Source organism: Ranitomeya variabilis, chromosome 4 (assembly GCF_051348905.1).
Source record: "Ranitomeya variabilis isolate aRanVar5 chromosome 4, aRanVar5.hap1, whole genome shotgun sequence".
Lineage (NCBI taxonomy): Eukaryota > Metazoa > Chordata > Amphibia > Anura > Dendrobatidae > Ranitomeya > Ranitomeya variabilis.
Window position 1 is genome coordinate 373,495,579 of NC_135235.1, and position 24,723 is coordinate 373,520,301.

At 46.7% G+C, this 24,723-nt stretch overlaps 1 protein-coding gene across 1 annotated transcript in view; it reads right to left on the minus strand.

The window, feature by feature from the left end:
- DRGX (dorsal root ganglia homeobox) overlaps nucleotides 1-127 on the minus strand; it is a 107,543-nt gene extending 107,416 nt beyond the window's left edge. Inside the window, exon 1 of the mRNA XM_077250758.1 lies at nucleotides 1-127. This exon is cut by the window's left edge and continues 233 nt beyond it. The gene's annotated coding sequence lies outside the window, so the exon portion shown is untranslated.
- Between the last annotated feature and the right edge of the window lie 24,596 nt (nucleotides 128-24,723).

A 24,723-nucleotide genomic window follows, 5' to 3' on the forward strand; every position in this document is an offset into this window, starting at 1 on the left:
AGCTGCCGTGAGCGCCTGGATGCTGCTTTGTGCGCCGGGATGCTGCCGTGAGCGCCGGGATGCTGCCGTGAGCGCCTGGATGCTGCCCGTGTGCGCCTGGATGCTGCCGTGTGCGCCGGGATGCTGCCCGTGTGCGCCTGGAAGCTGCCCGTGTGCGCCTGGATGCTGCCGTGAGCGCCTGGATGCTGCCCGTGTGCGCCTGGAAGCTGCCCGTGAGCGCCTGGAAGCTGCCGTGTGCTTGGATGCTGCTTTTTGCGCCGGGATGCTGCCGTGAGCGCCTGGAAGCTGCCGTGTGCGCCTGGAAGCTGCCGTGTGCGCCTGGAAGCTGCCTGCCTCCCAGCACTTGCCTTTATAATCTCACGCATAATTGGCCCTAATCGGATTATTTGCTGCGCTGTGTACAGCCAGTTCCATGGATAGGTCTGCTGGGTCCCACTAATGAGTCACGAGTGCACGCGTCACGTCCCAGCAAACAGCGAGTCGTTTAAAAGCCCGTTGTCCTGGCGGATGGCAGAGCAGAGAGCAGCTCCTTTGGCTGCTGCTGATCACTGATCGGTGGAGGCGTCTGCCCTCACGGGTATGTGCAGTGAGCAGCACATAAGTCGGCTTTATACTTCGTGCAGACTGAATGAGTGATGATGATGAGCCCATGCTCCGTCAGTCCGGGGGGCTTGTAGCCGGCTTTCCCGGTCTTGCGGCCGCCATGCATGTGGCCGTCCTGGGGTCTCTGGAGGAGTTTGTACTCACAGGGTTGTGCTGATCGTGCCCCCTCTCTGAGGCCCAGATTGCTCCCGACGCCCCCGAGCTGCTGGCTGGTAGCTGGCAATCAGCCGCCTAATTGTCAGAGTGAATGGCTGTCAGGGAGCGCCCAGCGCAGAGCTGCGCTTTGGAAGCGGCAGCACAGACAAGTTTGATTTTGTTCTCAGCATGGGGCGGCGGGATTTATAGCCTTCCTCCCCTGTAAATAATATGCAGCGGGACCCCAGCAATTAGTTTTTAAAATGCATCGGAGACAGCGAAAGCCGAAGAAGGGAGGGATGGATGGATGGAGAGCGATCTCAGCTCCAGCCCCAAAGTATCCAAGCCTGAAACATTCAAGTCAGAGGCGACTGATTGGATCAGATCACATAAACCGAAAAAAGGAAAAAAAACTGCGTAATGGCACCTAATTGGTTCTGTAATAGCATTACACAAGGATAATAGCCTGTTATGGCCCTCTGAACTATTAAGAGCTTCCCTGGCGCATTGCCTTGATGATATTAAAGGGGAAATCTAATGATATTTTGGTTATTAAATGCGTGTAATTAATTTATGCACCACTGAAAATAAAGTTTGCCTGATGACCCACTCAAGATACATCAGGAGATCTAAAGTCAGACAGCTGTTGATAGGCTGCTGTTGTCTGCCTGGTGTCTAGACTGTTAGTTCTAGGGTCAGGAATAAGAAGAGTTAATATTTGATAAACCTGGAATTAGTCAACCTATAGTGTGGTGTAACACTGGGGTGAATGGCAGAATTGTGGCATGTCCTTCACCCGTCTACCTGTTCTGTCAGTCCCATCTTGGAATCAGGGGTTAAAACAGGTCTAAATATAAAGCCGAGACAACACCCCGGGTGTTTACCTCTCAAGTCTTCGCGTTCGTCTTGGATGGGTGATAATCAATGTGTTTATACAACAAACGTTGCTGAAATAGATTACTTCACACAGACTCCGTCCATTAGGAGGAAGCTTTTCAGGAATTCACTAGGGAATATATTAGTTTTTCCATTTAAGAAAATGGAATGTACACCCAGGTGAAGTCCTTGTCAGGCTATCCTTCTGGGTATACTGAAAGCAAGCGATGAAGAATTCCAGAAAGGTAGAAAATAATGAATATCACACAACACATGTACAAATATATGAATAATCTATGCTTAAGGAATAGAAGGGGAATATCCAGCGAAGGCTAGAAATCACGCATCTGGTGATAACTATAATGAGAATATTCAAAATGTCAAGAAAATAAAAGAGGTCTGCACATACAAGCCTTTTTTGCTACACTAAGCAAATAGACTTTTGTTTGAAGGCAAAAGTCCTAGCTAGGCTTTCCTTCCCAGGCTTAATGTATTGCTTTAGCCCTGTAGCTAAGTACCCAGGCCAGGCAAAATGGGAGTTCAGGCCTCTGTACACGTTGGATCGCTGTCAGATACACCATGGTTTGACTGACAGCTATCTCACACGAAGCCCCCATACACACGAAGGCTTGGTGACGTCCTCCCGCATTCTCTACCAGAGAGCGGCTGCCACACTCCTCTGACAAAGGTTTATTGCCAGGGAGAAGAAAACATTCAGCAGTCCAAATCCTTCTGTCCTCAACCTCTTCTGTCCAGGGAGAGTGGGAGACCCTCCATACACATTATACGGTCAGCAATCCCGCCAACATTAGCAGATTCATCCGATTTTAGTCAAAGTGCAAAGGGATCTTTACAAAAAATAAGGGCCCCATATACATTAGACTAAAGTCTGAAGTCACTGATATTGAGACAGGATCAAGCAGACAGTCTGACATGTATGTGGCCCCTGATAGCAAATCCTTATCTCCCCCAAAAATCATCTATGTCCAATTTCAGACAGCCGATCCTATTGTTCTCTAAGATATAAGCAACCGCCAGAGGCATCTGGCAGCACCTTTCACATAAAGAACACAGCAGTGCTCGGAAATGCTCCTATGTATGAAGAAGTCAGGCGAGATAGCTGACGGATGAATGATCTAAATTGTCTGGGGGGCTTAAGCATGCCTCATGCATTACAGCTGTTTTGGCAGGTTACATAGTTTTTGTTTGATCTGCAGACAGTACAATTAAACTTGAAAAGGAGAAAACAGCTCCCCCATTTATTGTTCCCATTTGTTATAGTACAATAGAAGATGCTTGTAGGGTAACTAGGCTGCAGTAATCTCAACCTTAGTAGGTAATCCAGCACTCATGGATTCAAATCCACATTCTGCTTTATTTCATCATATTAACATATTCCAAAGTGGTCCAATAACAGCTGAGGAGCGTATAGCCCAGCTCAGCTTCTTAGTCATAGCTTTACGTCATCATCTCATGAAGAAATAAAAGAGGATGTAGGTATTAACCCTTCAGTGTGGCATGATTTACATAGTTTTTGATCTGCAGTGATGCGTTATTTTGGTGGATGACCATACTGCCTTTTGGATCTTGTTGATAATATTCTTTTCTGCTTCTATCAGTTGTTTACCTTCCTATCTCCTTAGATATAACATGTACTAAAGGCTGAGTCACACATAATGATATCGTTAACGATATCGTTGCAACGTCACGCTTTTGGTGACGTAGCAACGATCCCGCTAACAATCTCGTTATGTGTGACAGCGACCAACGATCTGGCCCCTGCTGGGAGATCGTTGGTCGATGGGAATGATCAGGACTAGGGTTGAGCGACCTTGACCTTTTTAGGGTCGAGTCATGTTTTGCGAAACCCGACTTTTTGAAAAGTCGAGTCGGGCGAAATCGGCCGATTACTGCGAAAAGTCGAGGATCGGCCGGAACACGAAACCCTATGCACGTCAATGGGGATTTTTTATTTTTTTATTTTTTTCTTCTCTCTCTCTCTCTCTCTCTCTCTCTCTCTGTCTCTCTCTCTCTCTCTCCCCCCTCCGTCCCAGCCCCGAAAATTTCGTTTTACACATTGCAAATCACTGCTGCGCACAAGCGCTAAAATGATCATAGGCGTGCACGCCCCTAACCCCTATGTCATCACGCTACCCACACTCCTTCATTGGCTGAAAAAATGGCGCTAAACGCATCATACGAAACGCGACTTTGGCGCCAAGATCGCGTACCGCATGGCGGACCCCACACAGGGATCGGGTCGGGTTTCATGAGACGCCGACTTTGCCAAAAGTCGGCGACTTATGAAAATGAAAGATCCGTTTCGCTCAACCCTAATCAGGACCCTTTTTTGGTCGCTGATCACCCGCTGTCATCGCTGGATCGGCGTGTGTGACGCCGATCCAGCAATGTGTTCACTTGTAACCAGGGTAAATAGCGGGTTACTAAGTGCAGGGCCGCGCTTAGTAACCCGATATTTACCCTGGTTACCATTGTAAAAGTTAAAAAAAAAACAGTACATACTCACATTCTGATGTCTGTCACGTCCCCCGGCGTCCACAGGGTTAAAACTGCTTTCGGCAAGAGCGCCGCTAAAATGCACGCGCTGCTGCCGAGAGCTTCCCTGCACTGAATGTGTCAGCGCCGGCCGTAAAGCAGAGCACAGCGGTGACATCACCGCTGTTACTGCCGGCGCTGACACATTCAGTGCACGACTGTGGACGCCGGCGGGGGACGTGACTATCATCAGAATGTGAGTATGTAGTGTTTTTTTTTTTTACTTTTACAATGGTAACCAGGGTAAATATCGGGTTACTAAGCGCGGCCCTGCACTTAGTAACCCGATGTTTACCCTGGTTACCCGGGTGCTGCAGGGGGACTTCGGCATCGTTGAAGACAGTTTCAACGATGCCGAAGTCGTTCCCCTGATCGTTGGTCGCTGGAGAGAGCTGTCTGTGTGACAGCTTCCCAGCGACCACACAACGACTTACCAACGATCACGGCCAGGTCGTATCGCTGGTCATGATCGTTGGTAAGTCGTTTAGTGTAACGGTACCTTAACTGCAAGTGGCCTTTTCCGATGTGTTTTAATATGAGAGCTGTACCTATGTATTGTGCAAACTACTAATTTCACAAAGTTAATTTCTAGAGATGAGCGAACCTTTCAAGGTTTGGTTCGATTCGCTGAACGCTTAGACATTCGCCAAATATGTTCTTCGAACGGTTCGATGAACTTACCCAAGCCTAATTTGATTCAATGGGAGGCCAAATCAAGCGTATACACAACAACTTAAGGGGTGACAAAAAGCTTCTCAAACATCTAAAATTAGGGGCAGACACCATGAAAACTGACATCAATTGACCCAAAGTAGAAATTTACAAATGGCACAGCAGCAGTCAGCCATGGGTCATTCATGAGGTATCAGGGTCTGGGCCAGCATTTACAGCTTTGCATTGAAGTTTCAATGAGGACCTGGTGGTTAAGCGAGCTGTATAAGCCTTCTTAGCTGGGAACCCTGATACCTCATGTAACACCTCCATTTTTTTCCAGCTACACTCAGATGGCGCAAACATCAGTTTCGTACAGTACTATTGGTAGAAAAATGTAAGTAAAGTAACACAGGTTGTTGACTGACCAATTGACCCACAGTAGAACCTTTTATAATGGCACAGAAGCAGTCAGCCATTGGCCATATATGAAGTATCGTGGTCTAGGCCAGCCTTTACAACTTGGAATTGAAGTTTCAATGAAGACCTGATGGTTAAGGGGAGCGGTGTAAGCCTTCTTAGCTGGGAGCCCTGACATCTCATGCAACACCTCCATTTTATTTTTCCTGCCACGCTCAGATGGCAAAAACATCAGTTTCATAGACTACTATTGGTAGAAAATTGTAAGGAGAGTAACAGGGCTGGCTCCAGGTTTTTATGGGCTCTGGGTGAAAGAGTCTCAGTGGGCCCCTTTAACACATACCACAATTCATGATGCACAGATACGGCAGAGAAATATAGGTATAGTGCAACGCCAAAGATTTCACTTCTTACATTACATGAGTGATACCTATAGCTCAGAAACCGAACAGTATAGTCCTCCATGTAGTATTATGGGCACCACATAGTGCTCCATACAAAATAATGAGCCCCATATATTGCTCTATATGGAATAATGAGCACCATATATTGCTCCTTACAGAATAATGAGCCCCATATATTGCTCCATCCAGTATTATGGACACTACATAGTGCTTCATACAGAACAATGGGCCCCATTTATTGCTCCATAAAGTGTTATTGGCACGATATAGTGCTCCATACAAAATAATGAGCCCATATATTGTTCCATACAGAATAATAGACCCCCATAATGCTCCGTACAGAATAATGAGCCCCAAATGTTGCTCCATACAGAATAATGAGTCCCATATATTGCTCCATAAAGTATAATGAGCCACATATAATGCTCCATACAGTATTATGAGCCCCATATAATGCTCCATACAGAATGGGCCCAATATAATGTTCCATTCAGAATAGGCCCCATATAATGCTCCATACAGTATATGATGGGCCCCATATATTGCTCCAAATAGAATGGGTCCCATATAATGCGCCACATATAATGGGCCCTGTCATGGATCCCTTTCCGTTCTGTTACTAATTCGTCACGTATCCGCTCTCAGCACGTGTCTTGGGGTTGTGCCTGCAAGGGTTAATCCATCTTCCCACTCTCAGTCCAGCATTCAACCTCTATCCTATGCTGTGATGGGAGCATAAATCACACACCGACCCAGGCCACACACCCGCTCATACACACTGCCACCACTCACCGAATACATGGGCGATGAGTCCCGGACTATTACTAATACTGACTACCACTCATAAGGCTCATACAGTTTAAGGCTATGGATTCTTTAGACCATTCAAGGTTCAACTTGTTAAAGTTTTGTGCTTTAATACAAAAAGGTTCAGTGCTTACAGTATGAGAAAGGTATAAAATATGATAATAAAAAGACATACAACTATGCAAAACAGTACAAAATAAACAGGAGAAAACTTACAGAAATATCTAACTTGTAGTCTGCTTCTGCTCCCTGAGGGGTGGTGAATATGGAGATGGTGGAGCACATCAGCTTCCCAGGCTGCCCTCACATGTGAACAATTTTGAATGTATACAAGCCAAATCCAAATTTATAGAGTCAACCTGGAGGTCAGATTTCTAGACCAGCCCCTCAAGTTGATATTCTAATTGCTTGTTTTTGATTGGACCACGGCCTCGCCCCCAATGAATATATTATTTCTCTGAGATTCTTCCTGTAAAGTGACATCTCTCTTCCAAAGAGCTAGGAGGTGTGAAATGTTCCCTTTCTTCTTGGTTCCCAGCACGACCCCCTGGTGAGATTTGGAGACAGAAGTCTGCTGTCTCAGGAAAATACGCATTAACACCTGGGTAAGACCTGCAGCCTTCAGTACAGATGTTACATTATTACTACAGTAGTCACACAATAAACCTATACATAGTTCACTGCACACACACACATATATATATATATATATATATATATATATATATACACATATTTCACCACAGGCCCCATATGATGCGCCATATATAATTGGCCCCATAAGATGCTCCATATATCATGAGCACCATACACTGCTCCATATGTAATTGGACCCGTAAGGTGCTGAATATGTAATTCGACCCATAAAATGCTCCATATGCAATTGGCCCCATATACTGCTCCACATATAATTGGCCCCATATACTGCTCCATATATAATTATCCCCACATATATATATTGTAGCATAGCCCCTACTACGTGTCTTGGGGGACACTCGCTTGGCACGGGATTAATGCACTCAGGCATGGTTTTCTATCACAACAGAGTCTTTTAGGTTTATTTCACACAACATAAACCATATCCTTAAGAACTTAGTAACAGTTTATACACCATCTGGACGTATTCAACTTCACAACAGTTCGTCTCTGACCCTGGTCAGCATTACACACGGTTTTCAGACCGTTACCTATTGGCAACCTTCACAGGTTCCTGGACACCTCTTGGCCTCAGAGGTGCCCCAGACACAATGTCTCTCTTTTCCTTTCACTCTGACCCCAGTCAGTACAACACGGATCTCCATCCGTTACCTGTTGGTGCCGCACAAGTTCTCGGATACCTCTCTTCCTCAGAGGCATCCTGCAGACATTCACACTCTGTCTTTCCTTTTCCCTGACCCCGGTCAGTACAACACGAATCTCCATTCGTTACCTGTCATTGCTGCACAGGTTCTTGGATACCTCTCTTCACCAGAGGCATCCTTCCAACATTCTCACTCTGACCCCGGTCAGTACAACACGGATCTCCATCCGTTCCACAGCCTGGTCTGTGCGAGGTCCAGAGCCCCTGCCATGTGCTCTTCAGGGAGCCGCCACTCCCAACACATGGGGCTCTCTCCAGGACCTTCCAGCACAGACCATTCAGATCCACACTCAGAGCCCATGTGACCATCCCTCAGTCATATTATATAGTACTAACCACTCCCACAGGTGGGAGTGTGGATGTGTGGCTAGTTTGTCCCGCCCATCTCACACAACTAGCCTAGTAAGTCTCTCTTACAACAATACAAACTCTTGAGGGACTACAGGTCCCAGAACAACAACATTGAATCAGACTTACCACGCAGACTCCCTCTGCGACACATATCGGCCATTCACAACACTGCCAGTCACTGTTTTACCACCATTATCACAACAGATATGCCTCCATGCATATCCCAAGGAGGACACACAGTGCCCCCTAGCTGCCACAGGGGTCACTACACCACTATATATATATATATATATATATACATATTTCACCACTGGGGTTGAGCGAAACGGATCGTTCATTTTCATAAGTCGCCGACTTTTGGCAAAGTCGGCGTCTCATGAAACCGAGCCGATCCCTGTGTGGGGTCTGCCATGCGGTACGCGACTTTCACGCCAAAGTCGCGTTTCAATGACGCTAAAAGCGCCATTTCTCAGCCAATGAAGGTGGACGCAGAGTGTGGGCAGCGTGATGACATAGTTCTCAGTCCCCACCATCTTAGAGAAGGGCATTGCAGTGATTGGCTTGCTTTCTGCGGCGTCACAGGGGCTATAAAGGGGCGTTCCCGCCGACCGCCATCTTACTGCTGCTGATCTGAGCGTAGAGAGAGGTTGCTGCAGCTTCTTCGGAAGCAGGGATAGTGATAGGCAGGGTACATAAACCTGCAAACCGCTTGTGCTGTAGCGATTTCCACTGTCCAACACCACCATTTGATTGCAGGGACAGTGGAAGCTACATTTTTTTTTCCTCAGCGCTGTAGCTCATTGGGCTGCACTAGAAGCCTCCCTGACCCTGATAGCTGTGTTGCTGTGCCTGTGTGTACGCCGCTGTGTAAACCAACTGCTTTTTTCAAAGCACAAATCCTGTTTTTCCTTCCTTTCTGCACAGCTATCTTGTGTGTTTGTCCACACTTTTGTGTGCAGCAGTCCTTGTTATAGCTGCCTGCCATACTTTTCTGAGATAACTGCAGGGAGATAAATATTGGCAAGTCTGCCTCTGTGCCATTGCTGTGTGTGGCATCTGTCTGTCATTGTGTGGCACCGAAAACACTGTGTAATACTTAGCCATTTTTTTTTTTTGGGGGGGGTACATTCTCCCTTTTCCAAAAAAAAAATTAGTGGGAGATAAATATTGGCAAGTCTGCCTCCGTGCCATTGCTGTGTGTGGTATCTGTCTCTCATTGTGTGCCACCGAAAACACTGTGTAATACTTGGCCATTTTTTTTTTTTGCTAAATTCTCCCTTTTAAAAAAAAAAAAATTAGTGGGAGATAAATATTGGCAAGTCTGCCTCCGTGCCATTGCTGTGTGTGGCATCTGTCTGTCATTGTGTGGCACCGAAAACACTGTGTAATACTTGGCCATTTTTTTTTTGCTAAATTCTCCCTATTCCAAAAAAAAAAATAGTGGGAGATAAATATTGGCAAGTCTGCCTCCATGCCATTGCTGTGTGTGGTATCTGTCTCTCATTGTGTGCCACCGAAAACACTGTGTAATACTTGGACATTTTTTTTTTTCTAAATTCTCCCTTTTCCAAAAAAAAAATTAGTGGGAGATAAATATTGGCAAGTCTGCCTCCGTGCCATTGCTGTGTGTGGCATCTGTCTGTCATTGTGTGGCACCGAAAACACTGTGTAATACTTGGCCATTTTTTCTTTTTTTTTGCTAAATTCTCCCTTTTCCAAAAAAAAAATTAGTGGGAGATAAATATTGGCAAGTCTGCCTCCGTGCCATTGCTGTGTGTGGCATCTGTCTGTCATTGTGTGGCACCGAAAACACTGTGTAATACTTGGCCATTTTTTCTTTTTTTTTGCTAAATTCTCCCTTTTCCAAAAAAAAAATTAGTGGGAGATAAATATTGGCAAGTCTGCCTCCGTGCCATTGCTGTGTGTGGCATCTGTCTGTCATTGTGTGGCACCGAAAACACTGTGTAATACTTGGCAATTTTTTTTTTTTTTCTAAATTGTCCCTTTTCCCCAAAAAAAATTAGTGGGAGATAAATATTGGCAAGTCTGCCTCCGTGCCATTGCTGTGTGTGGCATCTGTCTGTCATTGTGTGGCACCGAAAACACTGTGTAATACTTAGCCATTTTTTTTTTTTGGGGGGGGTACATTCTCCCTTTTCCAAAAAAAAAATTAGTGGGAGATAAATATTGGCAAGTCTGCCTCCGTGCCATTGCTGTGTGTGGTATCTGTCTCTCATTGTGTGCCACCGAAAACACTGTGTAATACTTGGCCATTTTTTTTTTTTGCTAAATTCTCCCTTTTAAAAAAAAAAAAATTAGTGGGAGATAAATATTGGCAAGTCTGCCTCTGTGCCATTGCTGTGTGTGGCATCTGTCTGTCATTGTGTGGCACCGAAAACACTGTGTAATACTTGGCCATTTTTTTTTTGCTAAATTCTCCCTATTCCAAAAAAAAAAATAGTGGGAGATAAATATTGGCAAGTCTGCCTCCATGCCATTGCTGTGTGTGGTATCTGTCTCTCATTGTGTGCCACCGAAAACACTGTGTAATACTTGGACATTTTTTTTTTTCTAAATTCTCCCTTTTCCAAAAAAAAAATTAGTGGGAGATAAATATTGGCAAGTCTGCCTCCGTGCCATTGCTGTGTGTGGCATCTGTCTGTCATTGTGTGGCACCGAAAACACTGTGTAATACTTGGCCATTTTTTCTTTTTTTTTGCTAAATTCTCCCTTTTCCAAAAAAAAAATTAGTGGGAGATAAATATTGGCAAGTCTGCCTCCGTGCCATTGCTGTGTGTGGCATCTGTCTGTCATTGTGTGGCACCGAAAACACTGTGTAATACTTGGCCATTTTTTCTTTTTTTTTGCTAAATTCTCCCTTTTCCAAAAAAAAAATTAGTGGGAGATAAATATTGGCAAGTCTGCCTCCGTGCCATTGCTGTGTGTGGCATCTGTCTGTCATTGTGTGGCACCGAAAACACTGTGTAATACTTGGCCATTTTTTTTTTTTTTCTAAATTGTCCCTTTTCCCCAAAAAAAATTAGTGGGAGATAAATATTGGCAAGTCTGCCTCCGTGCCATTGCTGTGTGTGGCATCTGTCTGTCATTGTGTGACACCGAAAACACTGTGTAATACTTGGCCATTTTTTTTTTTTGGGGGGGGTACATTCTCCCTTTTCCAAAAAAAAAATTAGTGGGAGATAAATATTGGCAAGTCTGCCTCTGTGCCATTGCTGTGTGTGGTATCTGTCTCTCATTGTGTGCCACCAAAAACACTGTGTAATACTTGGCCATTTTTTTTCTTTTTGCTAAATTCTCCCTTTTCCAAAAAAAAAATTAGTGGGAGATAAATATTGGCAAGTCTGCCTCCGTGCCATTGCTGTGTGTGGTATCTGTCTCTCATTGTGTGCCACCGAAAACACTGTGTAATACTTGGCCATTTTTTTTTTTTTGCTAAATTCTCCCTTTTAAAAAAAAAAAATTAGTGGGAGATAAATATTGGCAAGTCTGCCTCCGTGCCATTGCTGTGTGTGGCATCTGTCTGTCATTGTGTGGCACCGAAAACACTGTGTAATACTTGGCCATTTTTTTTTTGCTAAATTCTCCCTATTCCAAAAAAAAAAATAGTGGGAGATAAATATTGGCAAGTCTGCCTCCATGCCATTGCTGTGTGTGGTATCTGTCTCTCATTGTGTGCCACCGAAAACACTGTGTAATACTTGGACATTTTTTTTTTTTCTAAATTCTCCCTTTTCCAAAAAAAAAATTAGTGGGAGATAAATATTGGCAAGTCTGCCTCCGTGCCATTGCTGTGTGTGGCATCTGTCTGTCATTGTGTGGCACCGAAAACACTGTGTAATACTTGGCCATTTTTTCTTTTTTTTTTGCTAAATTCTCCCTTTTCCAAAAAAAAAATTAGTGGGAGATAAATATTGGCAAGTCTGCCTCCGTGCCATTGCTGTGTGTGGCATCTGTCTGTCATTGTGTGGCACCGAAAACACTGTGTAATACTTGGCCATTTTTTCTTTTTTTTTGCTAAATTCTCCCTTTTCCAAAAAAAAAATTAGTGGGAGATAAATATTGGCAAGTCTGCCTCCGTGCCATTGCTGTGTGTGGCATCTGTCTGTCATTGTGTGGCACCGAAAACACTGTGTAATACTTGGCCATTTTTTTTTTTTTGGGGGGGGTACATTCTCCCTTTTCCAAAAAAAAAATTAGTGGGAGATAAATATTGGCAAGTCTGCCTCCGTGCCATTGCTGTGTGTGGTATCTGTCTCTCATTGTGTGCCACCAAAAACACTGTGTAATACTTGGCCATTTTTTTGTTTCTTTTTGCTAAATTCTCCCTTTTCCAAAAAAAAAATTAGTGGGAGATAAATATTGGCAAGTCTGCCTCCGTGCCATTGCTGTGTGTGGTATCTGTCTCTCATTGTGTGCCATCGAAAACACTGTGTAATACTTGGCCATTTTTTTTTTTTGCTAAATTCTCCCTTTTCCAAAAAAAAAAAATTAGTGGGAGATAAATATTGGCAAGTCTGCCTCCGTGCCATTGCTGTGTGTGGCATCTGTCTGTCATTGTGTGGCACCGAAAACACTGTGTAATACTTGGCCATTTTTTTTTTTTTTTTTGCTAAATTCTCCCTTTTCCCCCCAAAAAAATAGTGGGAGATAAATATTGGCAAGTCTGCCTCCGTGCCATTGCTGTGTGTGGCATCTGTCTGTCATTGTGTGGCACCGAAAACACTGTGTAATACTTGTCCATTTTTTTTTTTTTCTAAATTCTCCCTTTTCCAAAAAAAAAAATTAGTGGGAGATAAATATTGGCAAGTCTGCCTCCGTGCCATTGCTGTGTGTGGCATCTGTCTGTCATTGTGTGGCACCGAAAACACTGTGTAATACTTGGCCATTTTTTTTGGGGGGGGGTACATTCTCCCTTTTCCAAAAAAAAAATTAGTGGGAGATAAATATTGGCAAGTCTGCCTCCGTGCCATTGCTGTGTGTGGTATCTGTCTCTCATTGTGTGCCACCGAAAACACTGTGTAATACTTGGCCCTTTTTTTTTTTTTTCTAAATTCTCCCTTTTCCAAAAAAAAAATAGTGGGAGATTAAGATTGGCATTTCTGCTTGAGTGCTGGTCCTGTGTGTGCCATCTGTCTCAAATTATTGGGGCACAGAAAACCTAGTGTGTAACATTGGGCCTGATTTTCCTTTCAGTGTCAGGCACCTATAAAGGTATATATAAATCCTACAGAAGTTTGAGTTCACCTGATAAGTTGTTTTACAGTAACAAATAACGTTACTTTGGTTACGTTTTGCAAACAATGATGAAGTCTAGTGGATGAGGTCGTGGCCGTGGGCGGTCATTGTCAGCTGGTAATGATGGTAGTGGTGGTGGAGCATAAGGTGGTCATGGTAAAAGCAGTACAGCACCTAAGTCTCGAGTTGTTGAGCCAGGTTCGTTGTCTGGCTACACAAGGCCTCGAACACTCTCTTTTCTGGGAGTAGGAAAACCACTTTTGAAGCCGGAGCAGGAGGAACAAGTATTGGCTTTCATTGCTGACTCTGCCTCTAACTCTTTCGCCTCCTCCTCGGAAAGTGCCAAATGTCAGCAGTGCATCGTCAGTGGGTGCTCCCGGTCAGGAACAAGTCGCTTCCTTGTGTCCTTCACTAAAAACAACAGTGAAGGATGCGTCAGTCGACACAACAGGTTACTCCATGGAGCTCTTTACACATACCGTTCCTGGGTTACACAGTGAAACAGTTAACAGGCTATGCCCATTAGAAGTTGAATCGGACATGGAGTGCACAGATGCACAGCCACAGCCAGATTACTATGCTGTTCCTTTGACTCAGACCAGAACATTGCCCTCGCAGTGTACTGAGGCAGAATCAAAACCAGCGGAGACTATGGTGCTCCGTCACGAACGCAATACCACCGGCTTACACGGTGACACAGACGAAGTTGCACACGACATAGAAGAGGAGGTCATAGATGACCCAGTTGTGGACCCCGATTAGCAGCCATTGGGGGAACAGGGTGCAGGCGGCAGTAGTTCTGAAGCGGAGGAGGAGGAGCCGCAGCAGACATCAACATCACAACAGGTTCCATCTACCGGGCCCGTATCTGGCCAAAAACGCGTGGCAAAACCTAAACCAGTTGGAGGACAGCGTGGCCATCCGGTTAAAGAAGCTCAGTCTGCAATGCCTGAAAAGGTATCCGATAGTAGAAAGAGTGCAGTCTGGCATTTTTTTAAACAACATCCAAATGATCAGCGCAAAGTCATCTGTCAAAAATGTTCAACTACCTTAAGCAGAGGTCAGAATCTTAAAAGTCTAAATACAAGTTGCATGCATAGACATTTATCCACCATGCATTTGCAAGCCTGGACTAACTACCAAACGTCCCTAAAGGTTGCAGCACCCTCGGCCAATGAAGCTAGTCAGCAACGCTACATCCCTTCCCTCCCTGTAAGCCGACCATTTCCCACACCACCTGCAGTATCTGTGCAGCTTTCGTCGCCAGGCCAAAGCAGTCAGGGAATCACCAGGTTAGTAGTAGGAAACACTGCATGTAGGGCACCGGCAAGAATACCATCTCCAACCCTCTCTCACTCACCCATGTCCACCGGCACCACTGCTAGTTCCACGATCTCCAGCTCTCCAGTCCAGCTCACCCTACATGAGACTCTTGTTAGGAAAAGGAAGTACTCATCCTCGCATCCGCGTACACAGGGTTTGAACGCCCACATTGCTAGACTAATCTCATTAGAGATGATGCCCTACCGGTTAGTTGAAAGCGAAGCTTTCAAAGCGCTGATGGACTATGCTGTACCACGCTACGAGCTACCCAGTCGGCACTTCTTTTCTAGAAAAGCCATCCCAGCCCTCCAACAGCATGTTAAAGACCGCATCGTCCATGCACTCAGGCAGTCTGTGACTACAAAGGTGCACCTGACAACAGATGCATGGACCAGTAGGCATGGCCAGGGACGCTACGTGTCCATCACGGCACACTGGGTGAATGTGGTGGATGCAGGCTCCACAGGGGACAACAATATTGGGACAGTTCTGCCTAGCCCACGGTCAAGGAAAGAGTTGGCTGTAGGCGTTCGCCCCCCCTCCTCCTCTTCCTCCTCCTCCTGCAGAAGCGAGAGCTCGTCCACAGACCGCAGTCGCACATCCACTCCATCCGCAGCTGCCACTGTTGCACACCAGGTGTGCCATTATGGGACAGCTAGTGGCAAGCGTCAGCAGGCTGTATTGGCAATGAAGTGTTTGGGCGACAACAGACACACCGCGGAAGTTCTGTCCGAGTTCTTGCAGAAAGAAACTCAGTCATGGCTGGGCACTGTACATCTTGAGGCAGGCAAGGTAGTGAGTGATAACGGAAGGAATTTCATGGCTGCCATAGCCCTTTCCCAACTGAAACACATTCCTTGCCTGGCTCACACCTTAAACCTGGTGGTGCAGTGCTTCCTGAAAAGTTATCCGGGGTTACCCGACCTGCTCCTCAAAGTGCACAGACTTTGCTCGCATATCCGCCGTTCGCCTGTACACTCCAGCCGTATGCAGAACTATCAGCGCTCTTTGAACCTTCCTCAGCATCGCCTAATCATCGACGTTGCAACAAGGTGGAACTCCACACTGCACATGCTTCAGAGAGTGTGCGAACAGAGGCGTGCTGTTATGTATTTGTTGGAGGATACACGGGCAGGCAGTTGGATGGCAGACATGGAGTTGGCAGGTGAGCAGTGGTCGAAGCTACAAGACCTGTGTCAAGTCCTTCAGTGTTTTGAGGAATGCACACGGCTGGTTAGTGCAGACAACGCAATAATAAGCATGAGCATCCCCCTAATGCGTCTGCTGATGCAAAGTTTGACGCACATAAAGGAGCAGGCGTCTGCAGCCGAGGAAGAGGAAAGCCTTGATGACAGTCAGCTATTGTCTGGTCAGGGCCGTGTAGAGGACGCAGTAGCGGGCGAAGAGGAGGAGGAGCACGAGGAGGATGATGGGGATGAGTACTTTTTTACTGAGGAAGCTTCTCCTGGGCCAACAGAAATTAGTGGCGTTGCAAGGCCGGGTTCTGTTTTTGTAAGGGAGACAAGTGACGTAGATTTGCCTGTAACTGCCCCTCAAACCAGCACAACCGCAGATTTGCCAACTGGAACTTTGGCCCACATGGCGGATTATGCCTTACGTATCCTCAAAAAGGACCCACGCATTATTAAAATGATGAGCGATGACGATTACTGGTTGGCCTGCATCCTTGACCCTCGCTATAAAGGCAAATTGCAAAATATTATGCCACATGAGAACCTCGAACAAATATTAGCAACCAAACAAGCTACTCTTGTAGACCGTTTGATTCAGGCATTCCCAGCACACAGCGCCGGTGATGGTTCTCACACGAGCTGCAGGGGGCTACAGGGCAGAGGTGTTAGAGGTGCACAGATCAGAAGTGGCGTTGGACAGAGGGGTTTTCTGACCAGGTTGTGGAGTGATTTTGCAATGACCGCAGACAGGACAGGTACTGCAGCACCTATTCAAAGTGACAGGAGACAACATTTGTCCAGTATGGTTACTAACTATTTTTCAGTCCTTATTGATGTTCTCCCTCAACCGTCATTCCCATTTGATTACTGGGCATCCAAATTAGACACTTGGCCTGAATTGGCAGAATATGCGTTGCAGGAGCTTGCTTGCCCAGCAGCTAGTGTGCTATCAGAAAGAGTATTCAGTGCTGCTGGTTCAATATTAACCGAAAAAAGGACTCGTCTGGCTACCCAAAATGTGGATGATCTCACCTTCATTAGAATGAACCACTCCTGGATTTCAAATTATTTTGCCCCACCTTTCCCGGCTGACACCTAGCTTTCCTATAAAAAGGTCTTGTTGTGGACTGGTCTTACTGAGTGTTAAAATCTCTTAATTTGCAGCAGCTGTTTGACCAGCATACGACATGTTTACACATCCCCCAATGGGAAAACTCCCCCCACGGGGCCGTTGTCTCACTCTCGACACTTGGCGCAAGCACCCGTTAGTTACAGTGCTGTTTGTCAGAAGAGGTGGGTGTGCTCGCTTTTGGTCGACGGCACTGCCACTGGGTCCCTCATAGTACAATGTAGTGTCTCTGGCGGTGGTGGTGCGCACCCAACGTCAGACACACCGTTGTAACATGAGGGGCCATGGGGCGGTACCGCCGGCCACAAGAGAGTCCCCCCCCCCAGCTGAAACTGTGCTCTACCACGTGCCAAATTATCTCGCACAGCTCCACCAATGTTTAGTCTATGCGCTGACATCATTCAATGCCTGGCACTGACAATCAATACCAATTTGTTGGCATCTATGATGATAGTTACAGTAGTCTGGGTCAGTGTCCTATATTGACACCAGTAAATACTAATTTACTGCCAAATTACTTTGTCATAAACTCTGCAGATGAGCCCACCCCTGTACCTAAGCATGCCACCCTTTTTTTTATTTATAGTTGTTTTGCGAGACATTAACATCTATTTATTTTTTGGGAGTACTAACTGTGTCAGACACTTCTTGCAATACTCCTCCACTGACCACAATGCTGCCTGCCTGTGTATCCATGTAACCGATTTTAAACTGCCATGCCTGCCTATTGTTTGTTATTTTAGGCCTTTGATAGCCTGTCTGCGGCCCCTACCTGCAATACTCCTCCACTGACCACAATGCTGCCTGGAGTGCCTGCCTGTGTATCCATGTAACCGATTTAAAACTGCCATGCCTGCCTATTGTTTGATATTTTAGGCCTTTGATAGCCTGTCTGCAGCCCCTACTTGCAATACTCCTCCACTGACCACAATGCTGCCTGCCTGTGTATCCATGTAACCGATTTAAAACTGCCATGCCTGCCTATTGTTTGTTATTTTAGGCCTTTGTTAGCCTGTCTGCGGCCCCTACTTGCAATACTCCTCCACTGACCACAATGCTGCCTGCCTGTGTATCCATGTAACCGATTTTAAACTGCCATGCCTGCCTATTGTTTGTTATTTTAGGCCTTTGATAGCCTGTCTGCGGCCCCTACTTGCAATACTCCTCCACTGACCACAATGCTGCCTGCCTGTGTATCCATGTAACCGATTTTAAACTGCCATGCCTGCCTATTGTTTGTTATTTTAGGCCTTTGATAGCCTGTCTGCGGCCCCTACCTGCAATACTCCTCCACTGACCACAATGCTGCCTGGAGTGCCTGCCTGTGTATCCATGTAACCGATTTAAAACTGCCATGCCTGCCTATTGTTTTTTATTTTAGGCCTTTGATAGCCTGTCTGCGGCCCCTACTTTCAATACTCCTCCACTGAACACAATGCTGCCTGGAGTGCCTGCCTGTGTATCCATGTAACCGATTTAAAACTGCCATGCCTGCCTATTGTTTGTTATTTTAGGCCTTTGTTAGCCTGTCTGCGGCCCCTACTTGCAATACTCCTCCACTGACCACACCAATGCTGCCCGTGTACCCCTGGAACCTATTTAAAAGTTCATAGAGCCTAGTTATATATTTTATTTACTATTAATAAGGCCATGATGGACTACGCTGTACCACGCTATAAGCTAACCAGTCGACACTTCTTTTGCGAGAAAAGCCATCCCAACCCTCCACCAGCATGTAAAAGACCGCATTGTCCATGCACTCTGGCAATCTGTGAGTACAAAGGTACACCTGACAACAGACGCATGGACCTGTAGGCATGGCCACGGAAGATTACGTGTCCATTAAGGCACAATGGGTTAATGTGGTGGATGCATGGTCCACAGGGGACAGCCTACTAAGTCTGTCTGCAGTCCCTAATTCAAATTGTCCTCCACTGTCTAAATCGGAGCTTCCACCTTCTGGCTTTCGGCCTATAGTATCAGAAATTAAACTGCATTTGGCCTTTAACTTTGGTTACGGCCTACTAACGGTGTCTGCCCCTGCCTGGTGTTTGTCCTCAACTGAATAAAGCTGAGCTTCAACCTTCTGGCTTTCGGCCTATAGTATCAGATATTAAACTGCATTTGGCCTTTAACTTTGGTTACGGCCTACTAACGGTGTCTGCCCCTGCCTGGTGTTTGTCCTCAACTGAATAAAGCTGAACTTCAACCTTCTGGCTCTCATTAAGTGCTGTTTTTTTAAAAAATTGGTGGTTAGGGCCTACTAACGGTGTCTGCCCCTGCCTGGTGTTTGTCCTCAACTGAATAAAGCTGAGCTTCAACCTTCTGGCTCTCATTAAGTGCTGTGTTTTTAAAAATTGGTGGTTAGGGCCTACTAACGGTGTCTGCCCCTCCCTGGTGTTTGCCCTCAACTGAATAAAGCTGAGCTTCCACCTTCTGGCTTTCGGCCTATAGTATCAGATATTAAACTGCATTTGGCCTTTAACTTTGGTTACGGCCTACTAACGGTGTCTGCCCCTGCCTGGTGTTTGTCCTCAACTGAATAAAGCTGAGCTTCAACCTTCTGGCTCTCATTAAGTGCTGTGTTTTTAAAAATTGGTGGTTAGGGCCTACTAACGGTGTCTGCCCCTCCCTGGTGTTTGCCCTCAACTGAATAAAGCTGAGCTTCAGTCTTAGGCTTTTGGCCTAAAGTATCAGATATTAAACTGCATTTGGCCTATTAGTGTGTTTGGGCCCTTAAAACAGTGTCTGCTGCTCCTGGGTTTGCTACTCCACTGAACAAAGCAATGCCGCCTGTTTAGTCCTGTTACCAATTTTGAACTGCATGTAGCCTACTTTATTCTTTGGCCCTATATCTGTTTCCTCCTCATCCTGCCCATTGCCCAGCCACTGCTAGATGAGTCTGCTGGTACATTGACCTAGACCACTACATTCCCCTTGCACTCTACACAGCCAGAATCTGACCCTGCTGAAAGTAAGGTTCCCCTTCCCGCATGTTATACCACCTTACACAGGGACAAAGAGGAAGGTGCAGATGAAAGTGCAGGTTCCTTCATCAGGTGGGGTGGGCATACTTGTTGGCGACGTCACTGGCACAGGGCCCCTCAGAGTACGCAAAAGTGTCGCTGGTGGTGGGAGGCGCCCCCGCCGTGCAAACACACCGCTGTACTTTGAGGGGCCCTGTTCCAGTGCCAATGCGAACAAGTGTGCCCCCCTGCTTGCTCAGGATCACAGCACTTGCAACGTTGAAATACTTACCTCTCCCTGCTCCACCGCCGTGACGTAGTCCACGATTCCTGGGCCCACTAAAACCTTGAACCAGCCCTACCCCCCACAAATTTGCCAAATGACCCCCAAGTTCCATTGAACAACTATTATTATAAAGTTAATTAAGATTGACAAGCTTCAGAAACAAGAATGGATGTTTTTGGCATTAAAATGGGCACTGTAGGTGTTTTCCTGGCCTCCACTCACTGTCGACTATGCTTCCCCATTGACTTGCATTGGGTTTCGTGTTTCGGTCGATCCCGGACTTTTAGCGATAATCGGCCGACTGCACTCGACTCGACTCTGGACAAAGTCGGGTCTCACAAAACCCGACTCGATCTTAAAAAAATGAAAGTTGCTCAACCCTATTCACCACACCTCCCTCCTTATGAACGTGCATGGGGGTTGACTTACAGGTCAGCTCCCGAGCACGCATCTGGTTCTGCCCCACCTTGGCGAGATAGGCCATCAGCATTGCCATGATCGACTCCATTCTTATGCTGAATTGTGAAATCATATTGCTGTAATATCAGACTCCAACTAAGAAATTTTCCTTTGTCTCCAACTACTCTGTTGAGCCAACTCAATGGGTTATGATCTGTGATCAGGGTGAAGTTGCGCCCATAGAGGTATGGTTGCAGCTTCTGCAGAGCCCACACAATTGCCAAACATTCCTTTTCAATGGTGGCATAAGCCACTTCCCTGGGCAGGAGTACCTGTCAATATCCCCTATTTAGGTCCATGATGGTGAGGAACGATGCTTTAGAGAGCTACTCTAACAGCTCGTCTATCCTTGGCATGGGGTAGACCTCACATGTAGTTAGTACATTTAATTTCCTGTAGTCTACACAGAACCGGGTAGTACAGTCCTTTTTTGGGACAAGAACCACAGGCGAGTCGCAGGCACTCTGGGATTTTTGTATCACTTTGAGGTTCAGCATCTCCTCTACCTGTTCCCTCATGTGTGCCTTCACCTCTGCTGACACACGGTATGCAGACTGCCATACTGGGGGATTAGTACTAGCGTCCACATGGTGAGCTGCTAAGTGCATTCTCCCAGGCTCCCCTGTGAAGACTTCGGTGAACTCGCTGAGCGCTCCCATCAGCTCAGACCTCTGACTGTGTGATAGCTCAGGGTTAAACTCTGCTGACTCCAGGGACTCCGTGTACTGAGTCCCGCCCCCACATCTAGTAACAGATCAGCCTTCCCCTCTTCAGGCAGGCTACAGACAGGTAAGACACAGGTCTCCTTGTCATGATGAGCCTTCAGCATATTCACATGAAATACTTTCTGAAGCTTTGCATGCTCATCTAATGTCACCACATAATTAACATCATTTAACCACTTATGTACAGTGTATGGCCCATCCCATGCGGCCTGCAATTTATTCTGTAACATAGGGACCAACACCAAAACCTTCTGCCCCTCCTCGTAGGCCCTCAGTCTGGCATTACGGTCGTACCAGACCTTCTGGTTGATTTGGGCTTGGGTCACGTTCTCATGGGCCTGGTTGCTCAGTTTTTGCATTCTCTCTCTGAGCCGCAGCACATATTCAACCACTGAGACTCCCGTAGTTTTGGGGTCATCCTCCCAACAGTCCTTAATCAAATCAAGTGGCCCCCTGACCCTCCTCCAATAAACCAGTTCAAAGGGGAGAATCCTGTAGACTCCTGGGGTAACTCTCTGTAGGCAAACAACAGATGGGGGAGGTACCACTCCCAGTCTCTCCCTTCAGTCTCCACCAGCATTTTGAGCATTTGCTTTAATGTTCCATTAAAATGCTCGCAGAGTCCGTTGGTTTGGGGATGATAGGCGCTGGCCACAACATGCTGCACTTGTATTTTCTCGCAGAGGCTTTCCATTAGAACGGACATGAACTGGGTTCCCTGATCGGTTAACATTTCCCTGGGGAAACCCATGTTAGAGAACACAGTCAGTAAAGCATCCGCCACTTTGTCTGCCCGGATGGAGGACAGTGCCACAGCTTCCGGGTATCATGTAGCATAGTCCACCACTGTGAGGATGTACTTTCTGCCCGAGCTGATAGGGATTGCAAATGGCCCTATGATATCCACAGCCACTCACTGGAAAGGCTCATCGATCACGTGCAGTGTTATCAATGGAGCTTTCTGTATATTCCCGGACTTTCAAACTCTCTGACAAACTACATATGATCGACAGTAATTGGCAATATCTGTCCCCATCTTGGGCCAATAGAAGTTATGTGTCAGGCGAGCTTTAGTCTTTTGTATTCCAAGGTGTCCGGCCAGAGGAATTTCATGGGCAATTCTCAGCAATTGTTCCCTAAATGGATAAGGGATGATTAGCCGCCTTTCATAGTCCCAAGATTCTGTAGTATCCATGGGGAGTGTCTCTTTATACAGTCTGCCCTGGTCCCAGTATACTCTCTCTTTGTCAGAAGCAACAGGGGGTCATTCTGCAAGGCATCTGAGCTCCTCCAGACTGACATCTGTTCACAGGGCCTCCTGGAAGCTCTGACTGTCAGTCTGCAGGCCCTGGCCTAGTGTGACTGCCAGGCCCTGGTCTGAAGCTGAGTCTTCAGTGTCTGTTATCAGGGACCTTGTTGGGCCTGCCATGTGAGGAGGCTCCGGGGCCACAGTATGGGCCTCCTGTTCTGGCTGTTCTGTCTGAGACTCCTCTAATCTCTGTGCCTGAGTCTGAGCCGCAGCCTGACCCCGGGTCACGGCTGCCACATATGTACAGTCCTGTGCATTGGGACATTTTCCCTTCTCGCATGGGATCTCAGGTGGGTCACTTGTTTCCACCTTCTCTAGCATTTACTTGCAAGGAAGGAACATAGTGGGACACCATCCTCCCCAGGTCCGTGCCTAGCAACACATTGGTGGGATAGCCTCTGATACTCCCACTCCTGTCAATCCTTTCCCTGCTCCCCAGTTCAGGTACACACGGGCCATGGGCACGGCAGGGCTGACCCCTTCAATCCCGGTTTATAGACATAGTCTTTCCTGGTATGATATTGGCAGGGGTTATCATGGCTGGACGCACCAGGGTCACCTCTGCCCCAGTGTCCCTGAGACCAATGGTGACTTTATTGCCAACAGTGACAGATTGACAGTTCTCATTAGCCCTCACATCAGAGCCAGCCACAAAGAGGACAGACGGTGGGGACACAGATGGCTTTGTGATTGTAGTTGGGCGTTTCTCCCTATCAGGGCAGACAGCGCTAACATGTCCCACTTTGTTGCAGGAGAAGCACCGGCATGCATCACCTAGAGAATGTCTATTCCCCAGGTTCCCATAGGAGGTGGGCTTGGACAGCACTGGTGATCGGCCGGCAGAGGGAGAAGGGTCCCCCTTTGGCTAGCAGTCTGCAATCTTTGCAGCCTGATCCGCACTTTGTGGCTCCAGATCACACACAAATTGTCGTACATCCATGGGGCACATGTGAAGAAATTGATCCTTGACTGTGAGATCCATTAAGTCCTCAAAACTGGTAAGAGAAAGTCCCCTAACCCATTGGTGGAACGTGGTTCTCAAGGTGCTCACAACATCTGCATAGCTGTCAGTTGATCCACGTTGTAGGTTCCAGAACTTTCTCCGATACACTTCTGGTGTTAGGTTGTATTTCCTGATCAGGGCCTCTTTTATGGCCTCATAGTTCCCATCTAGCTCTGGTGGGAGGCCAGCAAAAACTTCCAGGGCTTTGACTCTCAACCCTGGGGTTAGATACTGCGCCCACTGCTCACGGGGTAGATGGTATTGCCTGCAGGTTTTTCAAACCCCCGAAGGAAAGTATCTAAGCCCGTATGCTTCTCCATCACAGGGAAGTCTTCCAGACGTGGTTTCCTTGGATTTTTGTCCTGGGAGGGGGTTATCTGAGGACTGATACCCCTTTCGATTTGAGTCATCTGAAGCTTGAAAGCTCTGTCCTCCCGGCGTTCTGCAGCAGCAGCCTCTCGGTACTGTAGAATAAGCTGCATGCGTAGATTGGGATCACTTGTTCCCAGCTCTTGTAAGGCCATTTGCAAAGTAAAGTCCATAGGCTCCTCAGCACTGGCATTGCTGACACTTCCATCAGGCATCTCCGGTGCAAGAGCTGGCATTGCTCGGTCTCTCTGAGATGAACTCTCTCGTTGCCCAGATGTTCCAGCACTTTTCTCCATGTCCTGCTCGACCAAGGCGCGTATCAGCAGCTCCCTGGATATGTCGGCTGTCTCTATTCCTCTCTGCTCACAGAGGCTGGTCAGAGCCTCTTTGCTCTGTTTCTTGTACTGGGCTGCCATATCGATGAGCAGCCTTTGCCAAATAACAGATAGAAAAGAAAAACCGGGAGGGGAAACTGTTTGCAGGTATGTCTAAGTAAGCACTGAGTTGAACCTTGTAGAACTGGTGCACACCTCACAAGGATA